Source organism: Corvus brachyrhynchos, unplaced genomic scaffold (assembly GCF_000691975.1).
Source record: "Corvus brachyrhynchos isolate BGI_N302 unplaced genomic scaffold, ASM69197v1 scaffold255, whole genome shotgun sequence".
NCBI lineage: Eukaryota > Metazoa > Chordata > Aves > Passeriformes > Corvidae > Corvus > Corvus brachyrhynchos.
In genome coordinates this window covers 9,480,524-9,496,473 of record NW_008238358.1, presented here as the reverse complement: position 1 = coordinate 9,496,473, position 15,950 = coordinate 9,480,524, and the positions used below count along the sequence as shown (strand labels likewise).

At 38.7% G+C, this 15,950-nt stretch overlaps 1 long non-coding RNA gene across 1 annotated transcript in view; it reads right to left on the bottom strand.

Annotated features, from left to right (window-relative positions):
* Positions 1–15,950, bottom strand: part of LOC108447056 — a 20,978-nt gene that overhangs the window by 4,249 nt on the left and 779 nt on the right. The window contains exons 2-4 of the long non-coding RNA XR_001862444.1: positions 14,354–14,486; positions 4,208–4,330; positions 2,408–2,598 (exon numbers count right to left, since the gene is read on the bottom strand). This is a non-coding gene — a long non-coding RNA (uncharacterized LOC108447056). The remainder of the gene's footprint in view (positions 1–2,407; positions 2,599–4,207; positions 4,331–14,353; positions 14,487–15,950) is intronic.

The following is a 15,950-nucleotide window of genomic DNA, read 5'->3' as shown; positions in this document are numbered from 1 at the left end:
CTGTTCAGCAAAGAATGCAAGATTTATAGGGTCAGAAAGAAAGAGAGAATTGGAAAAAAAGGAGCTTAACTCTACACTAAACATGAAGGCTTCCTCTGGGGTAAAAGAGTCATCCTCTTCAACATATTTAATGTTGCTAATTAATTTAGTTTTAAACAAGATTTTACAGTGATGTTTCCAAATTTGTGAGATGGAAACACTTTTACATGTTTATAAAATTTAATGAAAATTTCCATTTGCAGTAAATGCTTGCTGAAAGGCAGTGGTGGGATGCAGAGCCACATGCCACTCTGAGTGTCACACCACCCAGCACAGTCACCCCAAGAGCTGCCCCACATGCCTGGGAAGGGAGTGCGTGAGACACGTGGGGATGTGGCTTTGGGCTGCAGTCCCCCACAGGCTCTTTGCTATCTTCTTGCTGTCTGAAGGACACCTGGGATACAGGATGCCCTAAGACTGGGGGCCATGCAGCTATACCAGTACCAAGTGCTGGCCCTGCTTACTGAGATTCATCCCTAAAGGGAGTGTAGAAGTAGCTGGTGCAATAGAAATCCAGCAGTGTAGCATGGACACAGGGAACGCAATCGTAAGAGGAGCAACTAAAATCAGCTGCTTGCTGAAGGTGGTCTTTGCTGGGAAGAGGAACTGGACTCCTTGGTGCAAGTCTCCTTGCACACTGCTGCCTGCAAGCTCGATGGCAAATGGCAACAGGACAGAACAAGTGTAAATGAAAGGAAATCCAGAACCAAACAAATTAAAAGATTGTTTCTTAAAGCAGAATAAAGCCTAGTGAGATTGGTGTCTTGTATACTTTTCAGTGCATTAAATACTGTCCTGTTTTGCTTTCAAATTTATTCACCAGCCAGGTTACAACTGTCACTGCCCTTAAAAGAGCTTCCTAATTCCTCACTATTATTCAGTCAGGCACTTTAGTTAGTCACTATTTGGGGAAAAACATTTAGTGACGTCACGGGTTTACTGATTTCCTTTTTAAATTCCGTCTCTATTTTATTTAATCCTCAAGAGTTTGAAGATCAGGAGCTATGCAAAGAATTGTCTCTTTGTGAAAAGCTTGCTTTGGTTGGATGTCAGTGAATTTGTGGCCACAGCAAAGGCTCTGATACACCAGGGAGAAAATCATGCTTTTACCTAATCTAACCAAACCAACCTTGGTCAGATTGATTCAGTTTCCAGCCTTGGCTCTGACCTCACCCTTACCCTCAATCCTGCCTCACTTTCACACTGAGTATTTTATACAGCTTCTATTTTCTCCCTGCATAGTTTCTACCAGCCCCCCGCTGCCTCCCCCAACTTCTATGTTCTACTCATCAACCATTGCTTTAGAATCTTCAGGCTGGATGGGCAGGCATGCGGTGCTGGCAGGTGGTGTAGCTGTTAGGCAGCCTTGTGTATCACAAGAGATCTAATGCTATCAAATTTCTTTTCCCCCAAAGACTAAAGAGAGCAAGCCTTTGTAAGCATGCAGGAGGGGGATGAAAACACTTTGTCTCCTGAGCAGCCAGCCTTTGTCATTTTACAAATGAAATCACTTTGGAAATTTAGAGAATTAATATCATAATGAAGACGGGAGTACCCATTAGGGTGGTCTAATGTTGCTCTGGAGATATATGATGGATGTCCAGTTGCTGTAAGCCCTTATTTGCAGAGAGTCACCTCTGTAGTTGCCATTATTAGGAAGATGTCTGAAGCAGAGGATCAGACACAACCATTGCAAGATGAGATAGTGTTTGACTGGTTTCCAGGGAACCGAAGGATACAGCCTTAGTTGTACCTGTCACTATGGCTCCCAGCTTTTTTCCCCCTTAATGTCTTTTTTAGCTGTAGGAAGTTTCTCTTTAAAGATTCACTGCTTCTCTAATAGCACGAAAAAGCAGGAATAGGAACATAAAAAAATGTTACCTGGATTGCAAAGAAGCTTCTGCTTATTGCAAAACAATTGGTATAGTTCATCATCAAAAGATTGCAATATGCTGCACTAGTCAGCTTTTGCAAATAAAGATAACCACGAGATCTAACCTGTGGTGTATTACTTGTAGTAACTGGAAATATTCACCTGCTGTGTCTGCTTCTGGAGATACCTAACGCACTGACAGAGCAGTGACGCCGTGATTGCCATTCCTGGAAATACAGCCTCAAGAAAGTAGTACTTCCAGGAATTATCTTAATGGGCAATTGAATCATCACTTCTAGCACTCCAGCATCTTTCCCAGAAGGACAGTTTTCCACAGGCAATGATGCCAGTTAGAAACAAATGTGAATATCCAAACTTCAATTCTTTTCCCTTTCTGACTGGTTTGCAGAGAACAGAAGCATAAGGCAGATGTTAAAATTAGGGAGAAAGGCACCTAGGACATGAGGCTGGAAGGTGTCCAGTATAGTGATTTACCTGCACTTCATTGCATAGTAGCTCTTCTATCCAGGTCATTTATTTTCTTCCCATTATCTGTGTTCCTTTAATAATTCTCCACTGGTCACTAACATAGCTGCTTTGTTGTGTTATTTCCAGGGGAGCTCAGGTGCTGGTGTAAGTTGTCATAGCTGCAATGTCCTCCATGAGGATTTACACCAGTGCAGTGCCTAAGAAAATCAGGTTAAATTCAGCAATATCTAGACTTTTTTTCCAGCTAAGGAGATATGCAAGGCAGCTTGTTGATACTAACCTTTTCAAATAAATGTGACATGAGTCCACACTTTGCTCTATATATAATCAGTACTGATCTGGGGGAATAATCAGTGGTAAATAAAAATGAGTACTGTTGAAATACCCTTTGTGTGTGTTCTCATGAATTACTCATGAAACAGGGGTTTCAAATTTCTGCCTCTGATACCCAGTATCGGATATGTACTGCCTTTATTTTTTGTATTTTTTATAATATGTGGAGATGGCAGGTGTCTGGATTTTGTTTTTATGTGTTGGGTTGTTTTGTTTTGGGGTTTAGGGGTTTTTTTGCAAAATTCTATTTGTTTCCCCTAAATCTTGAGTTTAGTGGGCAGATTCACCTTGGTGGGAGCAAATGCAACTCTATCGACAGCACTGGAATTCTCTCTGCATATGTCAGCGATGAATTTGTCCCCATATTTATTGGAAATACCTGAACTGCTGTGATATGATGTGGTAAATCATGCTGAGAGCAAATCAAACAGACAGGCTGTGGCTGCATCACTATTTCATACAACTCGGGTCATAATGGACAGGACAATGCTGTAGTGTGAAATTCAGTGCTAAGGAAAATACATTCTTTCTAACCTTTTATGAAAATACTTCTTGTCCTTCAAAGGACAATTTAGGCAACGCAACCACTGCTGGAACTGGTGCAGAGCATTTAGAAGGCAACTAGAAAAACACCATTGCCCAAGTTGTCTGTAGATATTCCCCCACTTTTGCTGTTCCAAAATTCCCATCAACTGTTGCATACAGCCTCCAGAAATAAAGCTATTCACTCTTACTACAGCAAATGAAAGCAATGCAACACGCCAGTCTTCAAGCCCAGCAAACTATAAATGTAATATCAGACGGAGAAGAGCTAATGAAAACAATCATATTAAACATAGCTCTTCAGTGCTTGGTGCTCAATAAGTGAGCAGCAGGCTTTCTCTGTCTAGCTTACAGAAAACAGGAGGTAGCAGTTTGCAAGGAGCAGCGTTTTAATGTGATTGGACTATAACAGACAATCTATTTACAGCATGCTCTGGGGAGCTTATAAACAAATGTTGAGTAATTTCAGCCAGCAGTAATTACCCTTGCAGCTGACAAGGATAGCATGATACTTTCTCCTTCACCTTCAGCCCAGTCCAGAAGGCACTGTACACAATGGCACTTCTAATTATTTCTGCATTTCTATGGCTAAAGACCAAAGTGTGTTATTAGAGAACATTTTAGAAGCTTTTTAAAAGCTTGTTTATTGGGACAATTAAAAGTCATCACTATGACAGCAAATAAAAGGTTCCATTCCCAGGCAAGCAGTTGCAGCTGGGGGTCTGCCTGCTTACCTTGTAAGCCTTGTCTACACGAGGCAAAATTTACAGCCGCCCCTCACTGCTGCTAATACAGGTTCAATGGCATCAATGTTACCAAAGTGGGCAAACCTTCGAGGATACAGAGAATGGGGCTTTGTAAATATCATATTATCTAACCCTGCTTAGAGAACACTGAATAAACCTAGTACTTGAAATGTTGTCCACTCACCTGTGCTCGAACTCCCAACACAGTCAAACATACTGGGGATGAAGCCCTTGTGGCTGTAAGGAGATATTTTTGCAGAGTGCCTGTGGGGCAGACAAAGCTTCAGACAATGTGGCATTTTGTCTTCTGTTGAAAGAAAATTAAAAACAAGTTCTAAAACATCCATTAGCACTTAATTACTGGTGAAATACAATGGCATGGATTTTTTTTCCCAGGCTCCGGACACACAAATAGGTGAATTTTGGGCTGGAATCAGCTGCCACAGTGAGTCAGTAGGAACTCAGGGGCAGAAGCAAAGGGAGACCTGGGCTCTGCTGGGAGAAGGTCAGGGGACTGGGGTACTCCCCTCTGCATTCCTCCCACTGCTGGTGATAAACCCTTTTCCCTATCCTTGGCTATGTGAAGGCAAATCTAGATCTTTTCATTTCCCCAAATCATCAGTAACCTATGTGATACTTCAAAAGCCAACTCCCCACTGTTACAGAATACCCCGGAGCATTCAGGCTACATTCACCAATATTTCAAATGCCCACTCTCCATGTCACAGCCCTCTGGCTCCTGAGGCACCTGTGGGCACAGCCTGCTCAGAGCTGTGCCCAAGCCCACTCCTCCAGAGCTGGCAGAAAGCACTGGTGAACTGTGACTGTGATACAAGGGTGTGGAGCCTGTCCTATCCTAAAATGTAGGTGCTTTTTGATCAGTAACTAACTGAGAGATACAGCTATGCCACCAAAGGAAGGAAGGTCTCCAGCCCCAGGGAGACCTCAGCAGGCTACACTGTCCTGAGCAGCCTCTTATTTGGCCCAAACCACTGTTTTTACCCCCCAGTTATGTCATGGGTACTACACAATTTTCTGTTCACCCTGTGTGTTTTACTATGAAAAACACTACAGCTATTTCCAACAAGTATTTTTTAAAATGTACAAACTCATGGCAAGTCATCATCAGAGTGATTGCTGTAGGCAGTGATAATTAACGAAATTATTGAGTCACAAGACTGTTCACCACAAGAACTTCTATTTAACATTGTAATACAGTCATGTAAGAGCCAAACTATCCAAAAGTAATTGGGAGAGGCAGTGAATTGTGATGTGTGCTGGTTTGCAAACACCACTGCACAGTCTGGTGTTCGCTGAGCTCCCATCCGCCTCAATAAATTCAGTTCAGGTTCCTGCTATAGGAATTGACAGCAGATATCTAATCCCCAAAAGTGGATTATTTACATTTTTTTATATGTTACATTGCATTACATCCTGTCATGTTGCATCTCATCACAAGCAGATATAATATCGCATAACATGATGTGACATGATGACAGACATCAGAAATGTTTTTTGTTGTTTTGGGTTTTTTGAAGATTTTATACCTAGTATCCAAAATATTTCTGAGTGATTTCTAGGAAGATGGAGTGGATAAGGTGAGTGCCTAGCTTACATGTTTGTCTGGCAGCTGCTGCACTGTCTCTCCCAAGCATTGTTTAAAACCAGCCACCTTGTTTTGCAGCTTCATGAAACCTCAGCAATGCAATTTTGCACGTATTTTGCAAATATTTTTAAAAGATTCATTAGGAGGGAAATCAGCAGAACACATGTTCAATAACAGCACAAACCGACAACAGCTGCTGCAAATTACCTTGTCTGAAAGGAACCCCCAGCAATGCATTGCAAACTTTAACAATGTACTCAAGCTGTTGATTGCTTGCACTGCCGCTCGCCACTCATTTCTGAGACACAGTTGGTGGAGGAACATTAATTTGTCCTTGTTCTTGAGACTGGCAGGTGTCACTTTGCCCAGTGTGGGACGTGAGTGACAGATATTTTGCAGCTGATGAAATGAGAATGCAGAAATTCAAGAGGGCCTCTGGGATTTCACTGGTCATTTGTGGCCAGCACAAGGGCAGGGCCCGCTGCCTCGCTGGCGCAGCACTGGCTGAAGCTGCTGTTGCTGCAGGCTGCCGCAGATCCACACCATTTTAAATAATATTGGTATTATGAAGCTCTTCCCACCCACACACGCACACACTTGAGGGTATTGTGTGTGCTTCGCTTCTTTCTAGGCTGATACTGGCTGGGAGATTGTTCTAATTGTTTTCTGGTTTGGTTTGGGGGTTTTTTCTTCTGTTCTATGCTCAAGCCTTTTTCAAAAGGATTTTACCTGCATCTGCTATCTTTAATTCTCTGGATAACATAAATAGAATTTATTAAAAGTAATACATAAGCTAACCTCGAGGAAACTGATTAAAAACAAGAGCAGTATTAAAAATACAATTAATAAAATCCTCTCATGATACAGAGTTGGGAAGAGAGTAGGTAGAATTATATCATTTGAAATGTTTCTTTCATCTAATTTAAAAAACAGAAAAATGTACAAATTCCATGCACAAATGCACAAGGCTTCTTGAAAATAAAAAAGATACTAGGAAATTAACAACATTGCAGTGTTAAAGAATTAAGAATGAGATTTGTTGAATTTTAACACTATCCTGTAGTTCACCTTTATCTTTCCTTTAAGTCTTAGAGCATTTTCTTTGCAAGCAATATAGTGGCCGGGATTACTAACACTGTCCTCCTGCTCCTTCCCCCTGCCTCCCTCCCCACCAAAAAAAAAAAAGAAAAAATTTAATTATAAGTAGAAGGGAAAGAAATTTTCCACTGTTGAAGCCTCTAGATATTTTCAACCCCAGTTTAAATAATGATGGTGTTTTTTCCCATTCAGCAATTTTATGTTAAAAAAAAGGACGGGATTAAAATATTCTGCAGTTTCTAAAATACTTTTTATATGAACTAGAGTGCGTACCAAAAACAAAACAATTCTTTTAATTATATTATCTTTTTATTTAAACTACATATTTTTTTAGAGGGAGTGATTTTCAAGAAAACCCAAAAATTTCAGGACAGGGAGGGACTCATTTTTTTAACTGTGTTAAATGTAGTGTATATAGAACAGTGTAATCCATAGAACCACTAACAACATTTTCAATTGTGATAAAACCATATTAACATATTTGCTTCTTTGATGATTAACTGTCTTTGAATATTAAGAGATTTTTACAACATCTTATTGACAGTGAGGAGACTGCAAAAGCCTGGGCTTTTTCTCTATTTTATAAGTGAGGCTTCGTTTGATATGCATTCTGATTTTAAAAGAACCATAATATTTTAATCGATCACTCTGTAAAGATCATGATTATTATAAATGAGATACAGTCATGCACATCAAGCCTGACTGGTAGATAGGAGGTCATGAGTCAGGAATTATATGAAGAGGGGAAGTAAAAACTAGAAAATTTTCCAGCATGATTGTTTAAAGGAACAATTATGTACATTGGTACATGAATTCAAGACTTCAGTTACATGCTGAGTTATTAGCCTTAATTTTCTATTAATTTCCTTGAAACTAACCTTGAAAAAATATCATTTGCAAAAAAAATAAAATTAAACCCATACATTTATTATGACAAACATGTAATTTCATACTGAACTCTTCACATTCATGAAACAGATGACATTAAAAATCATGGCAGAGAAATATATCTGATGAGAACATTGATACAAACCTAGGCTGTGGAAATACTGGTAAATGTCATTTGCCAAATGTTATTTTATTGTAGATAATTACTTACGTTAAATAATTTGAAACACACATGAAGATAACATCTGATATGATACAATATAGCTCTTTAAATATAATTTCATTATCAGAATTGGAAAAATTCTTTTGAATAGATTTCTTTTTTCTACCAAACCTCTAGTCTCCCAAAACCAATACTGTTTTGTTTATTCACATGTGCAAACACACACAGACCCACAAACAAATATATCTGCACATTTGTCACTTGGTATTTCCATCCCCTACTTGCAAGTGCAAAGACATACTGTTATCCTTTGGAAAACAATTTTTTTTTCTAGGTGACATGCTTCTTTAATTAAACTTTATTATTTATAATGATCAAATATAATTAGCAGTAACAAGTATTTAATGAAAACAAACTGCTTTCCTTTCAAATCTTTCCAACGCATAAGGTACTTTAAGGCCATAGCTTCCCTCAGAATATCATTGCATCACAACAACTAAAAACAAGTAAATGATTAAAAGATTGTCAGGTGCTGCATCATTTCAGACAGATGAAAATAGGGAAGGTAAACACTGGAGATCCCAATTCTTGTCAGGTACAAATCCTATCATTTAAGGTGTTGTTTCCAATGAAACAGTACTGTTAGTGGTTCAATGTGCTTTAGAGCTGTCTTTTAACTACCCCGTTTGATATTATTACGCACTGAGACATTACCCGAGTATCTTTGATTATTGCTGAGTGAGATGAGAGGAAAGTGCTCTTTCACTGGACTCATTGACAGCGAGGTGCTATAACAACTCTCCTGTAATTAATTGTGAGTAAAAGGGGGTTTGGTTTCTGCAGCCTCGTAAAACTTTTCCCACATGGCTGAACCCACGGTCAGGAGACGTTAGGCAACATTAACTGCCTGCACATTTCTGCAAGGCTCTGGAGGAAGCAGCTTGGCACTGGGGCTCCAATTCTGAAAACCCTGGGACACAAGACATCAGCGTCTACCTTTCATCTTAGCTGAGATTTGGAGAGGGTTCAGACCGCAGAGGCTCCTTAATTCTCACTAATTCATTTGCTTTCCTGATTCACTTGGCTTGGGATAACCTGCGAATGATAATGAACCTGTAAGGGGAGCGCTTAGTCCCTTGCCTTTGAATGTGCTCGGCATGGATTGAGGGCTTTCTGTGAATCTTGCAAGAGGAAAAGAATCTTATTAGCACTGATTGCCAGTCATGAGGTTGCCTCTAAAAATTGCTCTTGTATTTTTAACTCTTGCTTGCTTATAACAACCCCAGCTAAGGAGAGAGATGTGTTGTTTACACATTGAACACAGCATTGTTCTCAACATTTACTCATTCCTCTTTGCAATTTGATCTAATCATAACACATTTGCTTTATGTATGTCATTACTATATCACTATGAACACTTCATCATTTTTCCCATGATTATTCTACAAGTTCATAACTAGCCAAGTTCTCATCTCTTCACCCCCAGCTAAACATCCTCTTTGCATAAATGCATGCTCTCTAGAATAAAGGGTCTAATTTTCTTTTTTTCCTTTTCCTATTAACCATTTCAGCAGAGCACAGCTGTACTGCTTTTCATGTTATTAGGGGATTTCTAGTTGTTGTTGTCTCATGTTGGGTTTTTTTTTTTTTTTTTTGTAATAAACATATTGTGGATCTAGATACAAAAAAGAAAAAAATAGAAATCAAGCTCTGGTGATAATATCTGAAAATAAAACTGGAGAAAATGGCTTAATTTTGCTTCTCTTTGACAAATAAACATTCATACTAAGACTTTTTTTTATTTTTCCATTCATTTATGTGAATTTAGGTAACTGTACAGAAGAAATGAATGAAACCCAGAAATCTGTGCCAGAGTGATTCAGTTTAGACAATCAAATTCCTTCTCAGGCCACCAATTGCTGATGGCTGAGGATTCAGAGTCTGGTTTCTCATGGGTCCTTGTCATTACTAGAACCAAATTCTAACTCCTGGTCCAGTCCTGGAAGATCTCAGTATCAAGCAGCATGTTCTGCTCTGTTCACGTCCTTAAAGGTATAGGTTGCTTTACTACCCAAATCTACCTAGGAAGATTTACAGATGGGCAACCCATCCTTTCTGCAAAAATGGGGCGGGGGGGGTGGGGGTTTTAATGTGCAGTTCTGGAAAACCAGTGCATCAGCTTTGGCATCTAGTAACAAGACTGGCATCAGCCAAGAGAGCCTTATACACCTTCCACATCTGGGACACCTACCCACTAGCCAGAAATGAATGATGCACGGCTGAGACAAAGATAAAATCCTTTTGTGAGTATTTATTCACCTTGTGTCTAGGTGGGGGCAGTGTAGTGTTTGACTAAATAAAGACAATTACTTCCAGTTTCAGCTAATGAAATAATTTCCTAGATCACTCTTGAAATATGATTTTTATGCTTTTTCCCTCTGATTTGCTGTTGCCTCAAAAAAACTCTAAGTGACAAAATATTACACCCACTGTTTCTCAACAGAATTTGCCAAAAAGGATAATTATGTGAGACTGCTAGAATTCAAATTTGAACTGAAACTTTTTGTGTGGAAATACAGATTTCTATTATGGTGATAGGCTCTTCTTCAAAGGGCATGAATAAGAGCTGATCAGCCAGTGGAATTTATGTTGCATGGGAATTCTACAAGTTTGACATTTGCTTGTTGAATCATAAAACATTTCTGCAGGACAGTTACCAAAAAAATCCCAACTTTCTTTGGAAATGTCACACAAAAATATCTACATTTTGCATCAAAATGTCAAAACAAAACAATGATTTAAGCTGCTATGTTTCAAAATGTCAATTTGGTGCTTTTAATCAGTATTTCAGCTGTCTATGATGTGTAAATTTTACTTAGAATTTATTTTGGAAAATTTCATTGAATTTTACTTTTTTATAGTAAATCACAATTTTTGCTGGAATATTAAAATATTTTTTTGTTAAAAGTGCCTCACAGGTAAGTTTTTTTGGTGCATATATATATATTTTTATGTATATATATATATTATAAAGTGTATTTCACTCAAATTATTAAAAAAACCCAAATCCTACAAATTCACTCAAAGAGTGGCCAACACCATGGAAAAAAAACCCCAACTCAACCCCGTACTCACACCAGAATATTCCACTCCCTATTTTTTTAGTAGTTAAACCTAGGTAAATAAAGACATTCCTGTCTGAACATGTCCCAAAACTCTCATATTCATCTTAAGAAGAGGAGGTCCTTAAGAAGAGTCCTACCATGAGCTGGGAGACCCAACAAGGATTATAGAAGTCCTGCTCCTGGTCCTGCACAGGACAACCATAAGAGTCCCACCACATGCCTGAGGGTGTTGTTAAAGCCTGGCTGCACCTCTCATATAACACCTCTGTGGACTGTGGGAAACACAAGAGCATTCCTGTCTCTCTCCAGTATGTTACCGTCCAGCATTTTATCTGTTTATTTATTTGCCTGGGTTTTCTTCCCCCACTGGAGCTCTATGCTAATTAAATCTTCTCTGCTAGGACAATCTTCATTTATAGCCCCCCAGGTTAATTTTGAGCCCATGCAAAGCCCTGGAAATTTTGGAACAGGATTTGGCTGGGTCCTTCTCTTCTATTAATCAGCAATTCCCACCATGTTTTCCTCACCACTAACTTTCACTCATAGCACTTTCAAAAATTTTGCACAATGTTGAGCAGTTTTACAGCAATAAAGCACAGCTCTTAACTAATCTATTATCCCTCTATGTCTGAAAATGTGAGTGAAATTGGAAAGTGGAACTCACAGATATTTTTCAGCTCAACTTGCAAATGTGCTGGAGAAGAAATTATTTTCTCCTCTTACACTCGAGTCAAAAAGCATCATTTGGCAAGTTACACTCATTTACATACATTTTCTATTAAACTTTTCTATCATGAAATATTGCCTTTATGATCCAGACACATAATTTATTATGCAATGCACCACCACCATCATCACAGTGAATTGCATTTTACGTGTTTATACTAACAGGGAAGGTGATCGGCTTCAGCTTTCTTTTCATTATATGCATCATTCATCCTCCACCACCAAGATCTCTGGATTCTGCAGCATATCCATCATTATCTAACTGCCAACTGTTTTCAGAGGTTCCACTGCTTTAAGCTCATTATTTCTTTAGATTGGTGAATCTACAGAGAATCTTTCCAAAACATACAGCAGTCAGCATGGCACAAGTATACAGATGAATGGTGGGGGTTTGTCCTTCACAGACTCTTTGTACCTCTTTTTTGCTCCAGAACTGCAGCATGTAATGAGCAGAAAATGTATACTTATATATCTAAAAATCATAAAAATTTAAATGTCCTTAAAAATAATAACCAAATAGTGGGATCCTTGTGTGGAAAGGCTGCTGTGAAAAAATCTAGTATACAGATTGCTCAGTAGCTTGGGGTTACCATCTCCTTATAATGCAGACTAAAGCACATAGACAAAGAGCTCTGCTAAGATAAGGAATTTCTTTCCTGTCCCCATTTACCTTGCTGCATTTAATTTAATCAATAGCTGAATGGGGAAGAGGAGGAGAATTTGATGGTTCAAGAGACTGATAATAGGATATCGAACCTTTCATCTCTGTATCATTGATTCAACATAGGAATTGACACACTGGATCAGAGCAGTGGTCCATCTCCTCAGATATGCTCTCTGACAGTGGCCTGTACTAGATGTGCTTCAGGGAGGGGAGTCAGAAACCCTGCAGTAAGCATTTATGAAATAACCTGCCCCTAGGAAAGGTTTCTTCTTAACTCTCTTGACAATTTGGTTAATGTTCACCCTTGGGGTAGTCTGTAACTCAAAAAAACTCTTATATCCTGTGGACTGCAGCATAGGTGATATGTTTATTTAAATAAATATCTGACTGAAGTCTGCATTCAGCTGAAGTCTTGGCCACCAAGTTGCACTGAGTTCCAGAGAAAAATTATGTATTGCAATAATTACTCTTGCAGTTCTTAACTTGTTTTCTTCCTAAATAAATAACCTCTTCTATATATAGTGTATCCATTATTATTAGTGGCCTATCTAGGTCATCTTCACTCTCATTTAAAAAAAAATTAAACTTTTTGATTTGTCTGAAATGAAGGGCTTTTCATGCTTTTAATCAATTACATTGCCCATCTCTATACTTCATCTATTTATGATACATTCTTTTCAAGGCAGGATAACCACAACTGAATATAGTATTCCAGGTCAGGGCATACCACTGATTTATTTAATGACATTATAAGATTTTGGGCATTACTTCTCTCCCAATTCTTTTGTGTCCTAACAGTTTGTTTGCTTCTTTGACCCTTACTCTACACAGAGCAGAGACTTTCATTGAACCATCTAGTAGAAGGCACAGGTCTCCCCTTGAGTGACAATAATGATGTATTTGGATGGCTCAAATTATTCCTTCTTATGTTACATTTGTCAGCATTGAACCATTATCCTGTCCATTCAGCTAAATTTGTTAAATTTTACCAGTTTCCTTACTCTTTTTTTGATCTTGAATTTTCTCAAATATTTGAGTTTTCTTACTGTCTTTTTTTTGCTTATAAGTATCACATGCATTTGCACAAAATTTATTTCACAAAAATAAACCAATTTCTGCTATGAAGTCTGAAAATCCACCCACATGTATATATATGCATACATTAACCCTCTATAGGTTCACAATGCTTTTTCTTTTCATTATTCTCCTTAAACAGCTTCTAGTCCCTTCTTGTGTCTTTCTCCCATGGCTATATCCTGGCAGCATTTTGGAGATTTCTTTTCAGAAATTTAGTTAAAAGACTTTTTTTTGTTGTTGTTGACATAACACATTCTGGTAGATTAGGAAAAAATGGGCTTTATGTGTCTATGTCACTTTCTGTCACACTGTTATGTCACTATTATATAACAGGAAAATCATGGTATTATCATTCCAGTCCTAATTTTAGGTTAGAAAGAGACATACTGAGTTGGCTTTTCTAGAAACATTCCTAAAGCAAACGAAATCAGATTCTGTATTTGCAATTTTATCAACAATGGCTGCGTTTAATGGGACATAAACACTTTTTTCTTAAACACTCACACTGCTCCAAGTCTCATTATGTTTTATCCACCAGTACAATTATGAAGGCAGTTGTCCATGCTGGCCTGAGTAAAGTAAGTTAATGGTCTTGATTCAGGTCTTAATAAAATGCAACCCAAAACCCAAAGAGATTACCTTGTTGATAGCCTGAGCAAATATATTCTGCACAGGCAGTACATCAAAATGAACAACTCTTTCACTGAACAGGGTTTCTGGTCCTTTGATATTAGAATTAAGGAGTTTTGGCTTCATACTAAACAAAACATGTTGCCATTTTTCAGTGCTTTCCTATGTGAGGAAGCAGAAGTGCTGAGTCCTTCAGGCTTTTAAATATTCTTAACAACAAGCTTAATGGTATGACACTGTGTTAACTAGACTGCAGGTGGACAGCTTTTTAATGTCACTCTGTGTCTAACACTATCTAAAATGCTTTGTGTTTGTTTCTTTTGTAAAATAAAACTCTGTAATCCAGGGCTTACCGTGAATGTGCTGTTTTGGCTCTGTGGACCCAAAGGCCTCTTGGGGACAGCAGATTCAGATGTGCACAAGACCCCGCTTTCATTCTCCTCCACAGATTTCTCTGGACTGATGCATTCAGAGCAAAACCATCAGCTGGAAGAAAAAAAGACAGAAGACAGCTTAGTTACACTCCAGATTTGCATCACTTCAAAGATGTTGAGGATGATGGAAGCATCTGTATCTATACCCTGCACCTAGCAGAGGGGAGATGAAGAGACAAAAACCCTGGGATGCTCCATGAGAGCATGTGCCCCCTCTCCGAGCACCAAGCCTTTGCAGTGCACACAGATACCAGGCTGGGAGCTGTGGGTGCAAGGCATTTCTCCTTTCCATCTGCATACACATCCCTCACATGCACAGTTGGCAGGATGGAAGATTTAGCCCATAGCAAGGGAAATGTACATCATTCTTGACATTACTCATGCCAGAAGTGTTTTCAGGTTAATTTGTAAAAAAATATGACCTGAAAACCTGCAACTGAGTTTCAAACGAGACAGTTATTTTAAGGCTTGGTTTACTAAACCTAATTTATTATGTGAGATAACAGAGTTCTGCAATCTACTGCATGGCTTCATGGCTGAAGTTAGTAATTCATGTGAAGAATGATGCTAAAAAAAAAGATGTTATGTGATCAGTCCATAGCAGTCAGTCATGGTGCCTGGACAGCAATCATGACTGGTTTTCCTACAGCACAGAATAGCTGAGAGGACTAGCTATCTCAGCTGCAAATATCCGAGTTACAGGAGCACAGCTGGAACATCACGGCTCCCTACCCCTGCACAGCCTTTCCTATAGCTAGAGCAGCATGCCTCTACAGAGGGCTAAAGATGAAGAAGTTTTTTAACTCACTGCTGTCATGCTTACAATAAAGTGTACTCTCATCTTTAGCATTTCTAAGTCTTTTTGGTGTTTCAAGCATAAATGTAGCATTCCTGGATGCCACCCTTGGTAGATAAAAGCAAACAACATTTTCATAAACAAGATAAAGCGCGGCAATTACACAGAATGCACTGACAGTGCCAGATCCAAGGCCAGGTAAATGTGCACCCTTCAACTGCTGGGCACTCCAGAAAATACTTAATTCTAACAGAGTAAAGTAGAAGATTGAAAGAAAAAAATTATTTCTTTAAGCAAATAGCAGTAGAGCTTTCTCAAGCATTTGGGCAGAAAATGATACTCTGTGGGAGTCAGAAGGTAATTTTTCTCCTTCAGATAAGATGTTGCACAACTGGCCAAGCACAACTATGAATGATTTACCTACAGTGCATAAGGTATAAAATATTGCTTTTAAGCCACAAGCACTGGTCAGCTCTTCTGCTACGGCAGCTTCTCTGTCTCCTGCTTCCACATCTTACATTAATGTGGGTAAAAAGGTAGTTAGCTTTTTTGGAAGTACACTGAAACATCAGCATTAAAAACACTTTGAAACACAGTCTGATATTCTAGTCCAACTAAGGGATAGGATACTAGGATGAATGCATGAAGACTTAAGGAAGAACTATGAATACTGTGTTTGCATTTCATCTTCAGTAAACATTATCAGGCACAGCTACAAAG